Genomic DNA, 16,326 nt, shown 5'->3' with positions numbered 1-16,326 from the left:
GAAGTCAGCGGTTAACCTATGTACTTCTCGCAAGCGTTATATAGCGTTATTATACCATAGGCGAAGAGATTTGAGCTATTAATATCCATTTCTAAAGATAAAATTAAAGCTAAGTTGTAAGGTCAACTTACCCAACTGAGAATAATCACCTGCACAGGCCAGTGTGACTGTGCGAAACAAATTTGAAAATGTGCAAGTTGCCGGTAATGCACCCCAGCGGCACTACCGATGAAGGTAACGGGCGACGTAAATAACAAACTACCGTACGGTATTCGGTAACGTATAAAAACTGCCTTGCAGCAGTTACACATTTTTTAACGCACGAAACCACAGTCCTCTCTATTAACCTAAAGCATTTGAATAACTTGACTTTGTAGAATGCAAGTTATTTCAGAAATTTGGTTATTACGATTTTACAAGGAATTGGTTCGATTGAAGCTACTTTTCCTCCTCCAATTTTGAACGACGTGAACCTAAAGATGGAAAACAATTTTTAATATTTGTGTTTACTTATGTACCAATCCAATTCATTTGTTCTTCGAGGCTTAAACAGCGAATGCGTACCCTGTACTAAATTTTCTAATAAGTCTAATGATATGGTCTGTTGTCGAAACATGTAACGGACAAAAGATAGGCCTTCCCCAACAATCGAGCGTTTATTGTTCGTTCAAGTACGCCTAGTATGTTTTCATTGTAAGGAAAATGTATTTATCTTGTCATGAGTTTGATAATTTCCAATTTTTCTTGAAGCGTGGAGTAAAAGAGTAAGACAGTAATATTTATGTTTAGGAGGATATGGTGGAAATCATGCCGAGTGTATCTGACCAATTTGTGGAGATAAAATAACCAGCCGAGTAACCAACGACGGTTAGTTACTCGCGGTCAAAGGAAGCAGTACCTAATGAAACGCCCCGAATAAAATTTTGGCGAAATGCCAATTACCATTTATGTGCCGAGTAATTTTTAACAGGTTGAAAATTAACGTGAAGGATATCATAAAAAGAAAAACAGCACTAAAGGTCGATTTGGTGCCTGTTTGAAATCATTCCAACGAAGTAGGTACTTGAAAAGATAACGCCTTGCCAGAAGGTCCTGAAAAGGATATAAGCTATTTTTGTGCATCGGATGAGTCAGAGTGTTGTAAGGTGACCTGGAAATTAGTGTGAAAAATTTTGGCGTGTTGAAGTGATGAAGTTGGGCGAAAAAAAATTCTCGAGGTAAAAATGGTGACTGAGAATTTATTTGATGATTTTGTAGCAAATTTAATTGAGGATTTTGTGAAACATGCCAACGAGGCAAACCCTGGGCAAAAGGTTAATAATTAGACACGGCAGGAAATTCATCCCGAATTGCCGAGTGCAAAGAAATCAGGAGGTGGGGGTGATAATGTCGCTACCACGGGGGGACTATCAGGCAGTTGAGGAGATATTGTGGCCTCCCTTGAGGCCAGGGTATCTAGGCCCGTGGGCATAGGAATAGACAATTCCAAGTCCTTCGGCCAAGGGCGCTGGAGGACTGGAAGATCCAGTAATTATGGGCTTTACTTTGTAAATGTAAATTTAACCTGAGCAATGTAATATTAAATTTATATTAATTTATTTATTAGTTTGTAAGAAAGTGTGAAGGATTGATACATACACGCACAGATTACTCATAAATACATACGTATGCACGTACATCACGTGCCCACATTTTCTCCGTTGTCCTGAAATACTGCAAGTAACTGGTACTGGCTTGCTTGCTTCATTTTTTAACTTGTCATAAATCCTACTTGGAATTAATTACTAATTATAATTAGAAGTATGTGTATAGATTATTATATTCAAGTGTTAAGTAAGCTGGATAGTTCATTATGGGAAATTGACTGGTATTTGGTATTTACCACATAATATGCATGTTTATTTATGATGTAGTGAGTTAATTGTTACATATCTATTTAGTTCATGATTATTTCGTAAATTATACACTGTTAAATAAGTAATTATGTATGTATATACAAATATTTTATGCTACGCATGTCAAAATGCCGCATGTATCTATTTCTACTTGCAGTAAGAAATAAATAACTTACGTTGGTTGATAATTCATGGGATGTAGTTGGTTAAATAATTTAAAGTTAAATATTTTCCGGTGTCTATCTAATATTAATTTGCATAAAACATTAAGCTTCTCCGGTGTGTTAAATTAATTCAAGTCGTTATCACTTAAATCGGCCAATCCGAGTTTTTGATTGGTTAGAATTATAGATTCCACAACAATCCAGCCTATGAAAATTCGGAGTAGAACATTGCTCATACCTACTTCTGAATAAAAAACCAATCATAACCTTATTTTTTGTATAATGATCATGTTTTTCACTAAACTCGTATTTTACATTTTCAGCTTTTTAATACGTATGCATGATTATTTATATATGACTATTTATCTTCAGCTTTTTAATAAGCATTTATCAGTCTGAATGAGCTGGATAGGGCGACCACATATGTATGCATGCACGCTGCATGCAAATAGGTGCATGATGCACCTATTTGCATATTTCCATTATTTGCATATTTACAATATGCACAAATATTATTAAGACTAAAGAACACGGGTTAAAATAAACTTTCCCCCTACGATTTTAGGTAACTTGGGCATCTCCAAGTCTTTTAGATGCTCTTTTACATCGCGTCTTAGACGCGATGTAAAATTGGATAAAAAGTGAAATATGGGAATGGGGGAGAGATAAAAATAGAACGGGACGTGAAGATGTGAACACGAACCTGCCAATATTGCACTGATTTTTGGAGTCATTGTCGCTTAGTTTGTTCGTGTACTAGAAAATATTTCAAAGTATTTAGTTAAATTATTTAGACAGTGTTAATCCCTCCCTCCCCCCCACGCTGCCATTTTTATTGTATTGGAAGGGGGGGGGATATTTTTCAAAAAATATATTTCCAACATATGTATCTACAAAAGTGTGCAACAAATAAGTTTGGTTGAACGAGAGAAAGTAAGTATTATTTTGCTTAAATTTAATAAAGGAATCAAGGTACCTGGAAGGTTTATAATTTTCGGGTTTATGTATTTCTGACAGTAGTTATTCATTTATGTATGTAATTGACGCCTCACGGTTACGGATAATGTATAAATTTCATAAATGTTCCACTAATAATTGTTTACAAAGAGAGACAAATTATAGTTATAAATACATTTGAATACTTATAGACAGTCTGGATGTGTAAACGTATATTTCATTTTTCAAATTTTCGCCTCGGTTTCTATTTTACACCTCAAACCTTTTTTTGGCGAAAAATTTTTGTCGGCGTCAAAAAAATCGTACACGGTCCAACCAAAGCTCATTATTCTTCAAAACGCATGCCGCATCAAGTAAAAAATATTGCAAAGTTTAAAAATATTATCCACCAAGTTTTTTTTTCGACGCCTCAAATTTTGTCAGAAAACTTATTCTGACCTTTGACCTATCTGCGACATTAAAATTCGACGACGAGGAAATTTTCAAATTTGACACATTTCGAGATAAAAATTTGGTCATCGTAGCTAGACTGCTGTTACATACTGTACATAATCAAAAAATTTTTGGCTTATTTTTGGCTTATAAATTAATCCAGCAATTTTTCTTGAATACGAATTCAACCTCTTGTGATACATACGTAATAGGGGTGCTCACGTTAAATAAATATATCAACATTTGGAACTCCGACTTATGTATCATTTCATGAATGTGTAAATAAATTTAACCCATGAGTAATGCACACCCAAATTAAGCCGATTTCTAATATCTATATCATTTTCTAGTGGTCAGGAGCAAAAACTGGGGAAGAAGACCGGATCAAGAATAATGCTAAATGTACGCAGCGTCCGAATAACGGTTTGTAAAATTTATACTCAAATCCTTGGATTATATGTTTGTATTTTTGATAAAAAGCAAAACCTGCCAGTTGAAGATGTTGGCACCAAGTTCCAAACATTAAAAAATTTAACACATGACGCAGATATAAATACGTACGTTGGTCATGAATATGTATCAATTGTTAGTATGTAGCTCGTATTTTTTTATTACCTGTGCAAATAGATACTAATTATTTCGGGTAATTAAAGCCGACATGTTAAAGGAGGTTAGTGCCAACAGAATGAAAATAGAGGGAACCACGAGGTTTTATAGATAAAAAATAAACGAAAGTGTTATCCCCGTTTTTATTTACATTGTTTTATTTTTCTTCCACAAAGGATCAGTTCATCACGTCCTCTCAACGGACAAATGAACGACGAGACTGTTGAATGTTATTCAGAATGACTCCGTTGGGTAATTCTTCGGTAAGAAAAATATGCAAAAGATATATTTTTTAGACTTAACCTTTTCGAAATTTTATTTATCATTTATTCACGGGAATGTTTATTTTTGTAGATTGGAAAGAAAGGAAACTAAGGATACGGCGAACTACTTCTTCGGTGCAGGACAAGAATTACGTCTGCGGACCACTGCAGTAATTACATCTTCAGTTAAGTGTATAAGCGGGTACATAAATATGTGCATAGTAATATTTATTTAGAGAATATGTAGGCGTATAGATGAAAAGAAGTAAATGCTTTTACTCCAAAGTTTCCCTGCAGGAAATGTTGAATTCAAAGCAAGTACTTATTTTCATGTGTACGTATCTAGACTTAAGTTTTGATTAATGTGTATAAGCACATAGGTAGCAATGCACGTCTGTATGGCTATACATATGTATTTCATCCATAAATAGATGTATTAATGCATATTTATGTAAGTCAGAAACCAGCATTAATCTCTACAAAGGTATGTACGTACATACGTATGTTCTTTCGCATGATATTTGTAAATATGCGCATATTAAGGAATTGCGAAGGAAAAGTACGTTTATGCACTTTTAAACTCTGAGCGTGGAGCAAAATAGTACGGATTGAAGTTATGTTGTACTTGGGAGGATGGGAATCTTGCCATGTGTATTGGCACGATTAAATTTCACAAATCCAGATATTATTTGTTCGTCTTCAGCATTATTTCTGTACTGGTTGAAATCTGTACAAAATCCAAAGAACTGAACTCTGTCTGTGCTCACAATCATTTTCATAACTTGGTGTGACAGGGATTTGGAGAAACGCGTCGGGAAACGCGTCATTTTATATATAATGGAGATCAAAACAAACAAAAAACATTTCAAAACCCTGGAAGTAAATTTTGACAAACTTTACTAAAATTTAAAACTGCATCTGACTATGAACACGTTAGCGTTTCTGGTAGCGCAGGTTATAAACTGCGTTTAGATGATGTGGTAAATATCTCACCTTGTCAGCTTAATTCTACTCGGACGAAAAATTCAATTGCTCAAAACATGCAATTGTTGCAGGGTGAGAGGGACCCTGCAGGGGACAGGCCCAAAACTTTGTTGCTTGTTTTAATACACCAGTTCTTAAAACGTTTTCCGAAAACCAGTCAACTTGATCGCAGTCTCTATTGCAGATATTATGTTCTGCGAACATTTCAATAGTGGACCCGAGCGCAAACTAATCAGTGGATCCTGAACGGTTAGGTTTACTCGCTTCGAGGAAACTTGCTCGAGATGTGCGCTAAAAATAAGTATTTAGGGGGCTAGAATTTGAGTGGGGGCGGTGGGGATGACGGTGGTTGACGATGGTGGAGTCGTCGTTGTAATGCGCACATTTGGTTTAATTATCGGTAGGATAATAACATGTCTCGTCGTTGGCGGGTCTGCCTTCATGGTCAATGCACGTTCTGTCGTTTCAGATCGTCTTGGCACAGTTTTCACAGTTGTTTACTGAACTGTGCAACAAAAATAAAGATGCCCGTGAGCAAAGTTAATTTTTTGCCGAATGCTAAGTATGAAAGAGTGCTAAACAAACAAACACGGTTTCTTGGTTTAAATTACATACAAATCGTCATATTCCTCTGGAAGTAATTAAAAAGCACAGAATGTAAACTACGATCACAAGAAGATGGGTAGTTACTGTTTTGTACCCGATAACTCATTAATTTCTATCAGTACCAATAAGTCCGCGAAAATTGTTCTGGGGCGTTTAATAACGTTTTCGCACAGTGTTGTCTCGTTAAAATGTACACGGTATGGTACACTGTATGCATTTGATTCTTCAAATAATGTATTAAATTGTTCATGTGAAATGAGTAGCTGCACTCACAAGGGAACATACCGAGGTGTCCAACGAGTTAAGGGTCGACACCCATACCAAAATGACCACAATACATGACTTATTAAACAAACTGAAGGAATTTCCGTGTAAAATTCACTTTTCGTCACGTTGTGACGATATTTGTGACGAGCGCATGACCATCAGGTTGCCAGAGAGGGAGAGGTCAGCCGCTGAACGATCAGGTCGACCACACAGAAGCGTCGTCGTCTTCACGTGGTCTTCAGAGATTTCAAATAACTTATACACCTCTAGTGTGACGAAAAGTGAATTTTACACGGAAATTCCTTGAGTTTGTTTAATAAGTCATGTGTTGTGGTCATTTTGGTATAGGTGTCGACCCTTAACTCGTTGGACACCTCGGTATGTTCCCTTGTCAGTGTTGCTGTTAAATCATCCCATTTACGGATGACCAGGTACTACGTAACCTTCTGGTCGTTGGTCTTTGCTTTCCTATACATTTCAACGAAGTTATTTGCCGCGTCTTTCAAATGATGAGGGATATACTTTATTTTATCGTCCTCTGTCCAACCATAAATAGGCCCTTTACGGGTTAATTTTGTTCAGATTAACGGATAATGTGACTTATTTTGTCATAAAACGGATTTGTTTGTTTCAATAGTTATTTATGAAATAGGTGTATCATAACATTATTAATTTTAAACGGGGAAAAAGGGACATTCTGTCTGTTTCTCAGGGTATTTGTAAGCTTAACCCACCGGATAGGGTATGACTTACCTGTTCGTACCCTGCGGATCGGGTAGTTATTTGCCTGGCTAGGTGGACTCAGGCATTTGGCCCAATAAGGGTTCGTATGATTTTCCCCTTGGGGTTTATATTATGGCTCATTAAGGGTTCGTAGTATTTGGCCCAATGCCTATACAAGGGTCAGGTATTATTTAGGGTTCGTTTAAGGTCCAGTAGGGGTCCAGTAGTTTCGTCAGATGGGTTCTGATTATTTCTTGTGGCGACCCAGACGGGTGCGTTAAATTTTAATGACCCTGAAGGGTGCCTTTTAAAGACGGAGTAATTTATTAACGGAGCAGAGACGAGTGTAACGGAGGAAATTTCAACAATTTGCATGTGTTAGTGACGGATTTGGAATTTACCAATTTATGGAAATAGACAGAACATCTAGAACTATGATGTACTGAACGTGTCTAGAAATAACATATTACCGGGATGGGTCACGTCCCCTCCACGGCGTCGGTCCAACCTTTAGACTCGCGTGAGAGCCTTTCCGAAGGGTTGTACGCTAGTTAGGGCAAGTCGAAGAAAACCCATGTTGGGGATTATAAATTGGAATGTGGTTAGTCCAAAAATGTAGATTTGGACTGATCTCCGGTAAATCTAAGTTTAGACTGAGTTCCGGTAAATGTCGGGTTGGACTGAATTCCGGTACATGCAGGCTCAATTTGGTGAATAGGTTAAGTACTGTCCACTCCAGCTTTATTTGATGCACCTCTCGATTATAGGTTATCATTGAGTGTTGACCGGTTCCATTTGTCGACAGAATTGTCCACTCTCTGTCAGGGATTATGACTCTTCTCATGTCGATTCATAAAACTATTCTCATGAGTAGAATAATTGCGGGAAGGTACCTCCGCCTCCCGCAACGTGATTAAATGAGCAAACGTATTAGTTTGTAAATACGAAAGTATGAAGTGTTGATATATATACATACGTATATTAAAATGCTCATGAAAGATCATGGGCAAAAAGTATCGCTTGTTACAACGTTGTGACTATCAGGTAACCTAAATATGTATGCAGGCCCTAAAACGTCAAAAATTCACGAATACTCCACGAATATGATGACCTCGAATTTTTTTGGTAACTAATGGTTACATGAAGTACCCACATGTTCTCAGTTGTCGTGAAATACTGCAAGTAACTGGTAATGGCTTGTTTTTTTCGCAACTTTGCATGAATCCCAGCTCCAATTAATTGATAATTATAGTTAAAAGTAGATTATTATTTTCAAGTTACAAAAGACTGGATAATTGCATTAAATTGATTGGTATTTGGTATTTACCACATACAATATCTAATATTTATGATTTAGTCATTTAATGGTTATCAAAACATGTACCTATGTATACATTGTCTACCTATGCAATTATTTTAGCCATATATGTAGATAGTTAATTAATAAGTATACGTATGTATAAAAATATGTAATACTCTCTAAATAAATATGTCACCCTGTCGCACATGTATGCTTTAATTGAATCAACATATACATAAATAAATCGCATAGATTACATGATATTAGTTAATAATTCATTGGACGTTAGTTGACATTAAAGTTGAAGGATTGCCGATGTACAAAAATAAATTGTATAAAAAATATGATATGAATTTTCAGGTGTGTACATTTGAATAATGAATAATTATTAAATGCCATTAATACATACTTAATTTTATTTGTTCGAGAACTGCATATCTACAACCGTATCATCTACTTATTAGTTTTTCCCGTTAATAAAATAATTATGTAGCGTAGCACAAGCTCTTGGATAGTCAAAATTGGAAAATAAATAAGACCATTATATTTTATTGATCAACATTTTGTACAAAATAAATGAAAGGGACGATTACATATTTAGACACACATGTACTTGGATATTTGCATATTGCACAACTTGCACAATGCGTACATACATATGCATATTGACTTGAGTCTAAAAAACGGGTTAAAACAAAATTTCCCCCCCCCCCCGCAGTGCGATTTTAGGTAAGTTGAGCATCTCAAAGACCAGATATGCAAATGTGGGTACATAAATATGTAAATCTCGAGTAAAAGTAAAATGTGCGGAGGGGGGAGAGATAAAAATAGATCGGTGAAAAGATGTGGAAACGAATCTGGCAGTGTTTTTGGGACCCGAAGTACTGATTTTTTGAGTCAGTGTGAGTCGGTTTGTTCTAGAACCAGTAAATATTTCAAAGTATTGAGGTACATTTAAGAATTTATTGCCCCCCCCCCTTGTGAAATTTTTACCGAATTAGAGGGAGGGGAGGGGGGGTATTTAGAAAAATGTATTTCCTACAAACGTGTATAAGTTTAATTGAACGAGAAAAAAGTAAGTTTTGCTGATTAAATTAATTAAATTAATATACTTTTACATAAAGCGATCAGCAATATTTATCCAGTTGGCTGAAACAGTTGGAAACATTTTCATTCTCAGGCTTTTAATCGGCAGGTGTAATTCTAACAATTGTTATGCATTCAATCGACTTCTTATACACTTCTTACAAAAAAATATGTATGTATAAAGTTCGTAAATGTTAATCGTAATGTTTACAAATTATCGTTAATTGTTTAGGTATTAAATTTTCATTTGATATTACTAATTTTGTGAGAGGGTTTCCTTAGATGACAAAAGTTTCAAAATATTTTTTTTACATATTTTACATATTTTCCTATGTATGAAAATTGCTAATATTTTAAATCGTTAAAAAATTAAACGCATTTATTTTTGAATATTTCGCAATGCGGGACGAATTTTTGGATCACAAAAAATCAGTAATATTGAAGTAAAAAGAGTGAATTTAAGGAAAACTCTTAGTTTGTTTCGTATTTAAATATTATGCAAACAATTTTTGATGTGTTTTTTGTAATATTGGACAAATATTTCTGCGATTTTTCGTAAATACGAATCCACCATTATGTGATACGATAGGTGATGCTCATTTTAACGTCTTGTTTAAAAAAAATTTTACAGCATTTTTGACACATTGGTTATGAATTGTATCACATTTCTTACATTTCCCATGGTCAATTTTGATAGCATATTTTGTCACGTTGTATAACGCAGTGATGAATTGCTTATAATTTTTTATGAATTGTATCTTATTTTTCAAGTTACATGTTCTCATAGTCTTTTTAAAATCTCGCTTTTTCTGCTGCTTCTGGTAATTTTGATAGCGTTTGTGTCCACATTGTTTATTAAATTCTTGCAATTTGTGTTCCCAGTCTCACGGCGTTTGGCAAATCCTTCTTCCTCGTCAACTTTAACATCGTTTTGCTGTGTATCCTCTTCATCCGGTCCAGAATTTGCAAGATTTGGAATCATTTTTGCGAGTTCACGGATGTGTAAATATATGTATAAATTTAAAGCGTAATAATTCACACCAAAATTAAGCCTATTTTTAATATTTGTATCATTTTCTAGTTGTCAGGAATGAAAAGTGGTGGAGGAGACCAGATCAAGGACAAAGTTAAATGTTGGATCCGAATTAAAAATAGAAAAGAAGACAAGGTTGCTAAATGTATTTTCAAATCCTTGGATAATACAGGGAGGTTTGAATGTAACGCTACAATGGAAAATTTTCAACAGGAAAAGCTCCTAAACCTCTATTAGTTACTAGATTTGGGATTTAAATTTTTATTAAATATTATCAAAACTAGTGAAGAACTGATTAAAAAATTCTAAAAATTTTGAAATTCACTGACAAAATTTTGGTAACTAATAGAAATTTACGAGTTTTTCCCATTGAAATATTTTCCATTGTAGAGTGACATTTAAACCACCCTTAATATGTTTCTTTACGTTTTCTAAACTCCATGGTTTTATTGACATCGTTTTATTTCGCATGCGTAGAGGAAGGTCAGCTAACCACCTTCTCTCCACGGGCAGACTGAAAATGCAAACCAAATTCCGAGACTTACAACGCAATTTTAAAGGAATTGATGTAACTCTTTTAAATAGGTATGAAGCTTTAAAAAGACCTTTGTAATTAATTAAATAAGTATTTCAGGAATTTTATTATCCAGGAAAATGTATATTTTTAGATTGGAAAGAGAGGAAACTAAGGTGACATCAACCAAAGGGGAATTCCTTCTTCGCTGTAGGAAAAGAATTTCTTCTTCGCTTTGCAACAAGAATGACATCTTCTCCGCAGGACAAGAATTACATCTTCAGTTAAGAATACAGTATATTTAGATGTGGCTAAATTTATTTAGAGATTATCCCTTATAAATATGTACCTAAAATAGGTAAATGTTTGTGCTCCAAAATTTCACTCCTGGAAATATTGACGTCAAAGCAAATACCTATTTTCGTGCGTATGTTTTGTTAGTATGTATCTACTTATTCATGCACATGCATAAGTATGTGACCAAATAGATAGGCCTGCGCATCATAATTTATAAAAGGATGTTTAAATTTTTAACTCAGAAAGCAGTACTGATCTTTTCGTACATACACATTTTCTCGTGCACGTACTTAGGCACATACAGTGTCGGACAGATGTCTACGTCCACATAGTCGCGTCAATTTCATTTTCAAATTGTCACTGAACTACTGAACCAATTTTCATCATTGATATATCAAATTCTCACAAATTTAACGTAATTTCATAAAACATATGAGTTATTTCTGAAAATTCTGGGAAAACTGAGAATCATAGTGCAGAGCGAGAGAGGATGAAATTTGAGCGGACAAAAGTCTACGTCCACTTCACTTTAATTGTCAACAACAAAAATCTCTCCAATTTATAAAATCAGGTAACTTAATAAATCTATCAATAACATATGCCGCATTAATTTTTAAATAATTTTCTTCCAGAAAAATATGATGGCGTCGACACGCAAGGAAATTCCTATCGCTATTCGAGATCTTGTCATTCAGGACTGGAAGGGTGGACAAAAAGGGGGCTGTCGCAGAGACAAATATGGACCAAGTATAAATTAGCAAGGACAACCATCCAGACAATCATTAAGAACTTTAAAGCTAATGGTTCAGTCCAAAACAAGGTCAGAAGTGGTCGAAAACCCATTTTGGCTCACCGAGAAGTACGCCACGTGCTCAACAAAGTCAACGTTACACCCTCACTTAGTGCTCCAAAGCTATCTACCGAGATCAAGGAGATGTTCGGCAAACAGGTTAGTCCTATGACCATCCAAAGAACACTGAACAAGGGAAATTTGAAATCCCACAGAGCAGTCCGGAAGCCTCTTATTGTACCGAGGAATGCAACCAAACGAGTGAAGTTTGCCAGAGACCACATTTCCAAGCCACAAACATTCTGGGACATATTTTATGGACTGACGAGTCAAAGTTCAATGTCTTTGGGTCAGATGGGCGTCGTAGAGTGTGGAGGTATCCAAAAGAAGCTTTGAATCCAAAAAATCTCAACCCCACAGTTAAGCACGGCGGCGGGTCGGTAATGGTGTGGGGATGCATGGCTTCAAGTGGGGCAGGAAAAATGGAATTTGTTGACGGAATTATGGACCAATACAGGTACCAGGGAATACTTGACCGTAATATCCAGGAATCTGTTCGAAAACTTGGACTTGGACGACGATTTGTCTTCCAACAAGACAACGATCCGAAACACTCTGCCACGTACACCATGGAATACTTCAAGAAAAAAAAATTTCGAAGCTAGAATGGCCTCCCCAATCTCCAGACTTGAATCCCATTGAGCATCTGTGGGACCACATTGAAAGAGAAATAAGAAAACAATCTTTTTCAGGAATTCCGGGCCTTAAATCCAGAATTCGTGAAGTTTGGGAAACCATTTCTGAAGATGTGACCAAGAATTTGGTAAACTCTATGACTCGACGCCTTGAAGCCGTCCTTAAAGCGAACGGAGGCCCAACCAAATATTAAAAATTAATTGTTATAACATTCCTTATAAATTACAGTTTTTTTTGTATGTTTTCTCTTACTGGACGTTGACTTTTGTCCATCCAATTGTTTTCATTTTGAATTAAAATACATCTCTGGCCTAAAATAAATTTTTTAGCGGAAAACTAATAATGTGCTATGAAATTACGTTAAATTTGTGAGAATTTGATATATCAATGATGAAAATTGGTTCAGTAGTTCAGTGACAATTTGAAAATGAAATTGACGCGACTATGTGGACGTAGACATCTGTCCGACACTGTATATTAACCCTTGAACCTATGTGATCGTTGTATGTATTTGCGTTGGAAAAGTATGTGTATGTACTTCTCAGACTGCAGCGTACTTACGTTTTAAGCGATTTTAAATTTTAAGACTTATATTGTCTTTCTGTCGGATCGTAGCTAATGTTCGGATTATGATTTTCCGTTGAGATAGGAAAACTAAACATATTTGCGGACGCGGTTGGGTTTTTCTTTCGTGAGGATAGGGTTGAAATCATGCCAAGTGTAATGGCAGGATTGAATTCCACAAATTGATTTTTTAATGCGGGAGGGTAAGAGGAGGAGGACGATTTTTGAGGTACCACTTTTGTTGCGGTTAAGGGGGTTGATCCTTGACAATTTTCACTTGCATCTTGTGACGACAGATTTTGACTCACGGATTGACAATAACAACACGTTCTTAGCTTCTGCATAATTACTCTTTATTCCGACTTTTACTAATCACTACGTACACAGCAGTTCAATCACGAGGGTTACTACCGACCAGGAATAGGTACATGTGTATGTTGAGTTTTGGAGTTTTGAAAGTAGTACATGGAATGGGGGTACAACAGTAGGGTACGCGTTGACCAGGTTAATATAGCAATTATTACTCCACACACGGAACCTATCAGTGTCGATTATGACGATAATATGAGCATAGTTGTTCCGTAGGGATAGCCATCATCATATGCTTTTTCTAACGTATGTAACTCTTGTTTTAAAGTAAATAACATAATCCACGCCCTGTGGCGAAAGGCGACCATTCATACATTGTAACGCCCTTTAATTTACAAGTCTAATTATGCATACACCAGCTCTGTTCTGCTTTCGAATTTGCAGCACATTTAAACTACCGTATGGTATTCGGTAGAGTAAATTGAATTCTTCTCAGTCCAACAATAAATATGTTACTACTTTGATTATTAAACTTATCAGTACCGTAAAGGGTATATACACAATACAAAGTTTTGTTTAAAGGTTCGACGTATAATTGAGCCTCCATGTTACACGTTCGATTGGTTGCGTAATGGTCCAGTGATCTTTTGATTCTCTTTTTGAGGAGTTTGCCTCTAATTTTTTTGATGGGGCACAATTTTGTCGATATAGGTCGAATTGTTCATGGATGAACGCTATTACTGAAAGTGGGGATGGGGTTAACATCCCCACTGGCGGATTTTGCGCCGATAAAATCTACGGGTTAGAAATAAGGCCACCTCGTCGAAAAGAAAATTCCCTCTCCGTTCATCATCTGTTTTCCACGAATTTATAATATATTTACACTACTGTACGGTATTCGGTAGAGTAAATTTTGTTCTTCTCTGTCGAACAATATGTAACAGGTTAAATAGTACTGGAATAATGACAAACTCCAAGGAGAAATTAGTAGAGTTATTGCCCAGCCGTAAATGTGACCCCAGAGAAAGGTATCACATAGAAGCCAAGCGATCATGGCTGCGATCTATGAAACCAATATACGCAGGGTGGGTATTAAAGGAAACGAGGGAAAAGATTTTATTAATAGGAGGACAAACTGAGAAATGATAACTTGGAGGGTTCGTCGGTTACGACAAAAATGACAGGAAAACTGGAAAAATGAATTTTATGTAGCTCTGTCCTGGTAAAGCTAAAATTTTGTAAAGGTAGGCTTTTTGAGCAAATTTAAAAACGACGTAAGATCGTTACATTGAAGTAATCCACCCAGTGAAGGTGTACGCCGAGATAAGGAAGCCCTTCAGATATGGGTCAAATCTTTTTGTGTGTGCGGTCGAAATTTCAGTATCAGATGAGATTTCAGATTTCAGTATCAAACTGTACATATACTATAAGTAGGATTCGTTCGTAGTGTGTATGGGTGGGAGAAGAGGTCACATGGAAGAACATTTAGCTATTTGTAATTTAGCTGGGTGGGAATAAATGAGAAGAAGAAGGACAAGAGCCAACTGTCCATATATGAATAGTGGCGAGGCAAAATTTATAACGTTCGGGGACGAAAAATAGCGAATAGGTACCTAAATTTGGCCTCATGCCCGGAAGCCATATATGTACAAGGGAACTTGGACAAATTTAAAATTAACCGTGTGTGAAAAGAGTTAGTTAACTAAACTTTAGTTGAAGCGCCAACAAGCCAAACGTGGATAAGACGAGTATTAATGTGCAAGGGTGTGGTTTTGTTCAATTGTTAATCATAAATGTCATAAAATTCACTACGTTTGCATAAGCATGATTAATGACTAGAATCAACCACTCGGCTGCATACGTTGGTGCTACATTCTGAAAGAAATAAAAAACAGAGTTAGAACTGCATAGATTTTTTAACGAATTTTTGGGCTGGAAATTTTAATACTTACTTTATCGGATAGGTGGGGCGTCCACCTGTACGTCTGACCATTTGAGTTAGCTAAGTTTTCCCTGAGAACGTTGTTTATAAAGGGTGTTAATAAAGTCCGATCCCATGAATTTTTTGGAGCGCGGTTGTTACAAATTCAGCTGGAACTTTTGAACCAGTGAAGCTATTTATTTCAAATTTTTACCATGGGAGGAACAACTAAACGTGTAAGTCATGAGCATCTTAGAGTTAAGATACAAACATTGCATCAGCAGGGGTTTAAACCTGCAGAAATTGTGCAAAAATTGGGCTGCAGCCGCAGAACTGTTTGGAAATGGAAGAACAAAAATTTTGTCCACGACAAAAAGCGACCCGGGCGACCCAGAAAGGTGTCACCTACCACAAAGAGAATGATTAAAAACAGACTTTACAAGAAAACCGGTAGTTCATTACGTAATTGTGCAAGGGAGTTAAATGACTCAAAACGCTATAAAGAGAAGTAGAAGCAAATTAACTATGTGACCGTGCAAAAATTTGTGAAATCTACGAGGTGGGGTCACACAGCTTACAAACTAACCAAAAAACCTCTCATGTCACAAAAAATATCGATGACCGTCTGAAATTTGGAGAACTCCTTCAGAAAAGTGGCCATTTGAGTGAAAAAAGACTTGGTGAAGAATTGCGCAGTCACATCCTTTGGACTGACGAATCTATTATTGAGCTATATCCAAAATTGAACCAACAAAATGTTCGTTACAGGACAGAAAACAAATCGGATGTACCATCAAGAGTAGTCCCAAAATTCGGGCTTAAAGTTATGGTAGCGGGTGGATTTTGTGCACGTGGCGTGACTCCTCTACATATCATACCAAAAGGCCAAACAGTCAATGCAAAGTATTATATGGAAAAA

At 36.1% G+C, this 16,326-nt stretch overlaps 2 long non-coding RNA genes across 6 annotated transcripts in view; both read left to right on the top strand.

Moving 5' to 3' along the window:
• LOC110856642 overlaps positions 1-6,235 on the top strand; it is a 31,910-nt gene extending 25,675 nt beyond the window's left edge. For all 4 annotated transcript variants that reach the window (XR_004836327.1, XR_002548595.2, XR_004836328.1 and 1 more), the window contains exons 5-7: positions 3,799-3,871; positions 4,231-4,317; positions 4,409-6,235. This is a non-coding gene — a long non-coding RNA (uncharacterized LOC110856642). The remainder of the gene's footprint in view (positions 1-3,798; positions 3,872-4,230; positions 4,318-4,408) is intronic.
• Positions 6,236-9,086: 2,851 nt separating this feature from the next.
• Positions 9,087-11,244, top strand: LOC110856621. Of its 2 annotated transcripts, none has more exons than XR_004836353.1 (5): positions 9,087-9,272; positions 10,166-10,295; positions 10,365-10,461; positions 10,794-10,901; positions 10,985-11,244. It is a non-coding gene; the product is annotated as an uncharacterized LOC110856621 (long non-coding RNA). The 2 variants fall into 2 exon arrangements; XR_002548588.2 differs by having other exon boundaries at positions 9,089-9,272; positions 10,365-10,451.
• Positions 11,245-16,326: the final 5,082 nt, after the last annotated feature.

The sequence above is a fragment of the Folsomia candida genome, unplaced genomic scaffold, assembly GCF_002217175.1.
Source record: "Folsomia candida strain VU population unplaced genomic scaffold, ASM221717v1 Fcan01_Sc016, whole genome shotgun sequence".
Classification (NCBI taxonomy): Eukaryota; Metazoa; Arthropoda; class Collembola; order Entomobryomorpha; family Isotomidae; genus Folsomia; species Folsomia candida.
This window is presented reverse-complemented; position numbering and strand designations above follow the sequence as displayed.